Raw genomic sequence first — 8,537 nt, 5'->3', positions numbered from 1 at the left:
TTCTTCTAGCAAAAAAAGATTCAGAGTATTCAATGCTCATTACGTTTTCTTGTTTTTGTAAAGAGTTGACAAGTGCCTCAATTGACTTGATTATCTCCCCATTCTTTATTGCCTATTCATGATATTTTTGCGTCATACTTTGAAGATGTTTAATAAAGGCATCCAAGCCTTTCATTTCATCTACGTCAAGTGCTATGTTCTTTGCAAGAAAAATCTAGTTTCCTCCAATGGAGTTATTCTCTATAATAAAGCATATGGCTCACTCCATAAATGATCTCGATCCACTGAGTAGTGCTTCCATTGCATCACTGGAATATCGTTATGCATGCATGCTAAATGAGAAATAGTGTGGATTTGTGTGCCCTATTAATTCATCATATGGACCCCTTTTAAATGGGGCTCTATGAATGCCCTCCAATCTACCATTCTCTCCAAGATTGCCACTTTTAATTCCTCCTTTCCAAAGCCTCCAATTTTTTTACCAATTCAAGCCATCATATCGTCCAATGTCAAAACATCCCTTGACTTTAACTCGCCAGAGATAACACTAGATATTTGATCTATATGTGTATGATCGACGAGAAGAAAACCAACTTCCACTCTTCAAATATTTTCAAACCAACTAGCATAGAGCATAAACCAAATGTATATCTATTCTTGTTTTCTCTCTAGTAGTTATCGGCCCGTATACGTAAGGTGCGAGGTAAACATCCACGTGCATTCCATATTGCTTTCATGATGGATGTTGCCACTTGGTTACTATCGTGTTCATGCAAGCAGTCAATCCATACATCGCAAAAGAGTCAAAATGCATGCACTAATACTCCACACAAATGTGCTTTTAGTCCACGTTTACCCTCCAATGGCGGTGGGGTACGTCTACACCTTGGTAATATTATTGTATTCTGATCCATGCCATCAATGGTAATGCACATGGAATTTTTGACATGCACAATAGCTTCCTCTCTCCAAGAGGTATACAATAATCTAGCATCTTGCACATGAGTTAAATGTATTGTTCGCCATCTGATATCTTTTCCTCACTTGTGCTCACATTTAGTATGTTCAATGGCATTTTTCAATTCATCACATAGCTTGCATTTTGACATCCTTTGCTTTGATGGTGTCTTGACATGGGAAAAACTATCCACGCCAAATTTTATACAAGGTTGCCCTTGAAATCATGCTCTCTTCTCTATCTTGTAAATTTTTATTGATTGTTTCTAGAACAGCCTTCTTTGTCATTCCCAAAGGAAGATGATGTTGGCATTCCACACTTCCATCCGGCATTGATTGTGGAAGATGAGGCTATGGTAATGCATGATTATCAAGGATTTGCTTTAATGTTATAGTTGCATTTCTAGTGCTTCTTTTTCCTTCAAGCTTGTAGGCATTTCCATGAATTTTATGAACCACTTTGTCTTTTACCTCTACCCAGATGGTCCAATATGTACCATGTCATAGTCCAGTTAACCATTGATATCCTCGATTACATATAGATGTCCCTTTAACCATGGGTTTGACTTTGGGTTTACAGTGTCTTGTCCTCGAGTCCTTATCACCTGGATGAAGAAAATAAGAAAACTCTTGAAGAAGATAATTATGTCTATTAGTCCTTGTCTTCAAATGCTGATGCGCATGGCTTTATAATCATCTTTTGCAACTTTTCTTATGCAAAGTTTCCTGCAAACAAATGCGCATAAGAGCCCTTTCTATATTCTCCTAAGATAACATTACATGTCTCTTGGGTTCTGGAATTGGTGCCATGATTCATCACCTCTTGACACTTACATACTTTCTTTTTGTGAATAGTGTCTTGCGTTTTTGAGTTGTGGGTCCATTATCTAGCATCGAATCTATTTCTCTTGAATCTTCATCTCTAAAATCAAATGCAGAGTGCCCTTGGGAATTATTTGATGTCACTTTCTAATATCTTGGAATTGGCAATCTAGTAGACAACTTGTTCACATTAAAGTCAACCTGTTGCCAATGCCTCTTGAATTTTGTGGTTGAACTATTTCTCCTTCATACTTAGATGTTCTACCATCCATATGCTCCATGCTAGTAAGTACATTAGGACCATCACAAGTCTTAGATGTTCTACTATCTCTGTCCTCCATTCTAATGACAACATCATGACCATGATTATTAATATCAACAATTCCAGTGAGCATGTTTGAGTCGCTTGCAATACAAAACAAGTCTTCTATACCCGCGAGCATGTTTAAGTCGTTTGCAACACCAAACAAGTCTTCTATACCAGTGAGCATGTTCGAGTCACTTGCAACACAAGACACGTCCTCTATACCACTGAGCATATTGGAGTCACTTGCAACCTCTCTTGCATCAACATCAGTCATTATAATGTCCTCAATACCTGAAAGCATGCCGCTATGGTAGTCTTTAGAGCTGCCATGATTTCTTAATTTCGAGCCTGTTTGTGCAGTTCTTTTCTTCTCATAATACTTTCCTGTATCTTCCACCACATTGGAGGAAACTTTCTTAATAGGAAAATTTGATTTCAAGAAAGCTAACCCCCGTTTGACAATGTTATGAACCTAAAGATGAGATGTAGTATTAAGGACCTCTAGATGTGACATATTATCCATTGCATTTTGAATGACCCCTTCACTAGGTAGCTTCACTACCTCCACCATACAAAGAAGATTCTGAGCATAGCCCTTAAATATGCCAAGTGCTAACACTTCTCCTAAGCAAGACATCTCAACTTTTTCCCCCTCAATAAAAGTTCTCTTGATATCTTGAAAGTATATCTTAGGAACGATTTCATCTCGGTCCCAAAGAGTTCTATGCGCTTGCATATCAAAAATGGTATATCACCCAATGTTCCAAAGTCTCCATGTGGATATTTTAAATGCGTTGCAGGACTTAACACATTGGTGATTATCACTATACATCTTCTCTCACCACAACGTTGAAAATGACACACATTCATAGGATCAAGACTATGTATTTGTCCAAAGCCTACGACTTCATTCTTCTTGTATAACACCACCTCTAAACCTTCTGTTATGGTAAATACCTGTAACAATTTCAGAAATAAAGCATTAGCAATTGTAAAAAAGCCCAACAAATCTCACACTTGAAATCAAAATACAAAATATATTGATGTGCACCCCAACCTAAACTCTTAACCCTAAACCCTAAAATAAAACTCCAAACCCAAAATTGTAAACATACCTCCAAACTATTGCATATGCAACAAGTTGGTGGGTGCACCCACCACCTGTTGCACAAATCACCAAAAATTTGGTGATTTGTGCAACAGGTGGGGTTGCACCACCTGCTCCACATGCAATAGGTTGGGTTTGCACCCACCACTTGCTGCACATGCAACAGGTTGGGGTTGCACCCACAACCTGCTGCACATGTAGTAGGTTGGTGGGTTTAACATAGTACCTACAGTTAGTGTGCCAGTTACCTGTAGTAAGTGTGGCAGCAATAGTACCTACAGTAAGTGTGCCACCAATAACAAGTGCGCCACTAGCAGCATCTCGTTCTGAGGTTGTATACCCCGCAACCACCATAGGGTTAAGTATTGGTACTCCATCTCCGGCTAAAACAACAAGAAAGCGAGTGAGTCGTCGTCCCGGGGCAGGATCAACTTCCACAGCTATTCCAAGAAAGAGAGCAAAAAGAACTCTAGCTCCACGGGTAGACCGAGTGAGTGCATGTTATTTAGCACCAAGCGAGAAGTTGGATAGTGACAGTGAGACTACAGAATCCGAGGAAGAAGATACATTTGCTGATTTTTTTGTAAGTGTGGAAATTTTACATCCTCCTGAAGACGAGGGATATATTTGGGGATTGGTACAATTTCTCGTCATCACACCGCTCATTGATCGAGCTTCCTTGTTCACAAATCAACAGAAGCTGGATGTGCATTTTGCGTGCAAGTTGTATGAAGATACCAGGAATGCTAAAACACCATTTGTGGGCAATGTCACTCTCCGTCCAATGAAGTTTGTGAGACTTCCAGAAGATGATCCTCAGTTGAAGGAAGTCACATTTCAAAAGCATGGAGATTTTCTCAAAGCCTTCGGTGAGTTTAAAGATAGTGACTTTGCTCGTGAACCTGATCTCTACCAAAGTAGATATGGGAATGACATCGAGAAGAGATATATGCTCGCAAAGAACAATTTCCTTGATAGATGCAGGTTTGAGCCTGTTGATGGGCAATACTTTTGCAAAGCTTGTAGAATTGCTCTTGAAGAGGGACGAAAAGGACACTTGAATCACACTGAGTATCTACAAAAGTTTCAATGGGCCATCTATTACATATGCTTATTTAATGATGACTCAAAATATATTCTTGAATCCGAAAGGTTGAATTTGGTTCCGTTGACTAGGAGGAAAAACTCAACTCTTTTCGAGATCCTAACAAAGGCGGGGAAGTTATGGATCGTCGGATGCGGCTCGCCACAAAGAGTAAAGGGAAGGAGACCTACCGCTAAATACAATATGAAGCAAACTCCTTTTTATAGATGCTTGAAGGGCGTAGTGAATGATACACAGTCAGGTGTGCAGGACTTGAAGACCATTGTTGCAAGATATAGGGACTTTACTTGCATAGTGTTTCATGAGGAGTTAATCTTTCAGATTATCTTTAATGTTGGTAAAGCATATGAAGCAGGAAAGATATCCTATGAGACATTAGAGCATGCGGTAGATCAGAAAAAAACAACAATAAAGAAATTGTCTATTGTTTGGTGGAGACAATTACGGTACATTCCAAATGAGATAATGAAGGATGTATGCCAACAGTTGCTTGATGGTGACTGCTTCTTTGGGAAGAAGAGTTGGTTGGCAAAGCTGCTACTGTGGATAAGCAAAAAGTCCTTGGTCTTGGTCAAGAGTTGGTTGGCAAAGCTGCTAATGTGGATAAGCAAAAAGTCCTTGGTCTTGGTCAAATGATTGACAAGTTGTGGGCCAAAAGTTGGGTGTGTTCATTAGATGTGGATGGCAATCCAACAAAGGATGCAAGAGGAAAGATGCCAAAGATTCTAGAGAAAGAGTATGCAGAGATCAAGAAGAATACCTTGGCTCTAAACTTGCAAAGTACTGTAGCGGCAGCTGGTTCACAACCTTCAGCTTCTCCTATGACATTTGGGATAAGGCATGTGTGTTTATCCTAGATGAGTTGCAAGACTTTGGAGTGGCGGGGATAGTTGACCTTGTAAAGTTTATCATACACGGCCCTTTGGAAGACAAGAAAAGATCAACGCTAGTCATGTTCGTGTCAAAAGCACAAAGGGATCCCCTCTTTGCCAGTTTGACATCCATTGTATATCCACTTACAAAAATCTTTCATGGTGTAGTGTTGCGTTGTGACTTGATCATGCTAGAAGGCACAGGCATTCAAGTCTTGAATCCATACTTGATTTGCTTCTTAAATAGGGATGGCGGTCCTTTAATTCTATTGGAAAGGTCACCTCCCCATCTGTAAGTCCCCAAATGAGGAGAGCGTGGGGGAGGGAGACCTAGGGCAAGATGTGCCCAAAGAGAGATTACCTGGATGTGTGGATCTGGGACAGATCTGGAGCATTCATGGTTGGTGGGGTATCCCAAGGATGAAAGGCTGCATCAAGAGCAGCTCATGTGCAGGAAGATGGCGGGGACACAGTGTCTTGGATCAGGCCTGGCAGGAGGCACTCAGTGGGCTGTAGCAGGACCCTATGAAAGGCGCAATGACATCAGCAATGTACGGAATAGTACGACGTTGCATGAGTGGCGCAGCAGAGGCAGGACAAACCAGCACATGGGTCGGCCAAGAGAGAGGCTGGTTGGGCTGATTTGAGGCAGCCAACCAGGCCTTATATAGGGCTGACCTATGAGCTGGGCCCTTGCCTTGATTGGAGGGCCACAAGCCCTAAAAGTGTGGGCCAAAGGGCCCTAGTTTTGTGAGCCCTTAAAGGGCTGGTTGGGTTGAGCCAACCAGGTCGGTTGGGCCAGCCAACCTATCTGTCCAGTCGGCCCAGATTGGGACAGACTGGTCGGGTTTTTTGATAGGCCCCTAGGCCTATAAAAGGAGGGGCTTCATGCCCCATTATTCATCCAACATCCAGCAGAAAGTGGAGCAGACTGAAGGCATTCCCTTTGGCCTCATCTTGGAGGTAAAGGTGAGTTGAAGGAGTGCTGCAGACTGAGTTCCCTAAGGGCTGGGACCTTGGCTGTCTTCTAGGGCAGCAAGGTGTTGTGATCATTATACCTTTTGGAGCAGCCATTCACAAGCAGGTTGGAGCAGTGGAACAGAGACCTGTGTGTTGCAGACAAAGCTTGGCAAGGGCTACCCACCTAGGCTGATTCACAGGCAGTAAGGTGGAGAAGAACACTGGACGGAAAGTCTACAGACACTCGAGGTGGAGCATGCGGACTCGAGTCTAGAGATAGCCAGCAAATTGGAGAAGGACCTTGTGGTTAGATTAGAGGACCACACCATTGGTGGGACTCTGGATCTATCTCTCTTGTATTGTGTCCATAGTTTTGGATGGAAATATATATTTTGGTGGTTTCTCTATCTGGACGGTTCATTGTCTATTGATGAGTCTGCACATCTATTGAATGCACATAAGTAAAGAAGTTTGTGATTCCACACCCACACTGCACACTATGTGAGCTCCTGGGCATTACTATAAGTCTTCCGCTGCGTGTACCCTCTGTTGGGTATTTTCTAACAAATTCAACTTCGTGTAAACCCTATGAAGCTTTATTACAAAGAGGAAGAAAAGCCTAAACTACATGCATCAATGGTGGACTATCGAAAGCCAAAGCACCCTGAATTGATAGATGAGATGATATCCCACCTATTGAATGATGGATGGATGGTAGCATTGTATCGAATGGGTTTTGTAGATAGCTAAAAAACTGCTATGCCAAGGTAGTAATGTAAATATCATTGATGCTAAGAGAGGAGTGAGGCCCTCTCGAACAAAACCCCTAGAGGCTAGCCAAAAAAGAGAGCTCTCGGCAACTGTATGAATGCTCAAGCCCTCTAAAACCACTACCAAAAGCTCCAAAAGAACCACAACTAACTAGGAAAGGAAGCTACTTGTGGGGCTGCTCCCAGTGGCGAGATGAGCACCAAGAAACAGTTCCCAAAAAACCTCTTGAAGATCCACGAATACCTCCCAAAAAAACTCCCAGATGCTAGCTGAAAGGTGCCTTTTACAAGCCCCCTAAGGAAGGGGCCTATGGCGAAGGTACCCGCCACCAATGGTGGCTGGTAGAAAATGGCCAAATGGCTCATCAAGAAAGGAGAAGCCACCCGAGTGAAAGGATTTGCCAGCAAGAGGCGACCTAGGGGGAGGTCTAAAGAGGCTCAGCTCACCACCATGGGGACGGCCTAGGCTCTAAAGAGGCTCCTAACTGAAGCTTGCCACCACCGAGATGGCCTAGGCTGCCATGGGCTAGCCCGAACTCAAGCGACTGCCATGAAAAGGGACAGCCAATTACAAAGCATGCGCATGCTCAAACTCTTTGCCTTGATACACCCTTTAACCACTATTCAAGCACACATTGCAATTGAGTTCGATTAAAACCATCTTTAGTTAAGTATAAATCCCAAATTATTTAAGATAACTTACTTGGAAGCAAGATGTTGAGCTGTTTGTCAGCATATACTAATAGATCCCCCAGATCAAATATGGAAAGAAGCTTGACTCGATATAGAATTGAGATTTACCTTTAAATATCTATCAAGAATCAGTCTTTTCTCTATAATATCCAGCTAACTTACAAAGAATCATCACTTATACATGACAAAACCTTTACAGATGCTCACGAGATATATACAGAAAGCTTATTGAGAATAAAGAATATGAATAAAAGCCCCAAGTTTATCTTAAACTTGGCATTACAAATGAATAGCTGTGAGCTTCAATCCAGCTAACCTACAAAGAATCATCACTTATACATGACAAAACCTTTACAGATGCTCATGAGATATATACAGAGAGCTTATTGAGAATAAAGAATATGAATAAAAGCCCCAAGTTTATCTCAAACTTGGCATTACAAACGAATAGCTGTGAGCTTCAATCAAGAAGAGTCAATTCACAAAAACTTAACACTGATCACTGCATAGATGAACCACATGGTACTAAGTACCCAAAGGTAGCTGCATATCATATGCCCACAAATGCACCTACAAGATTCTCTCATTTCTCCTACTCTAAAGCATTCCAAGCATCTATACTAAATTTATACAACGCATTTGGTACATGAAAACGTCCAAGTAAATTGACACCTTTATCCATTCATTGTATGACCTAGCAGAACATGAATGTTATACATAATGAACGAGCGGCATAGGGTGCCCAGAGCACTGCCCTTTTTTGAAGAGACGAAAAAGAATGGGAAGCTGATGAAAGCAGCCACAGGGGCTGGGCAAATCAGCTGCGGGGGGGCAGGAGCTGGCAGGGAGGGAGGGCTCCACGTCCGCTGCTTGTTTTTTGGAGAGTCCACTTTAGATGTGAAAGTGAATCCTTGCTTTAGCCGCCCCTGGCGTGACGAACAGA

This window comes from Dipteris shenzhenensis, chromosome 21 (assembly GCF_047967505.1).
Source record: "Dipteris shenzhenensis isolate YYH24624 ecotype China chromosome 21, Dip_SZ_1.0, whole genome shotgun sequence".
Lineage (NCBI taxonomy): Eukaryota > Viridiplantae > Streptophyta > Polypodiopsida > Gleicheniales > Dipteridaceae > Dipteris > Dipteris shenzhenensis.
This window is presented reverse-complemented; position numbering follows the sequence as displayed.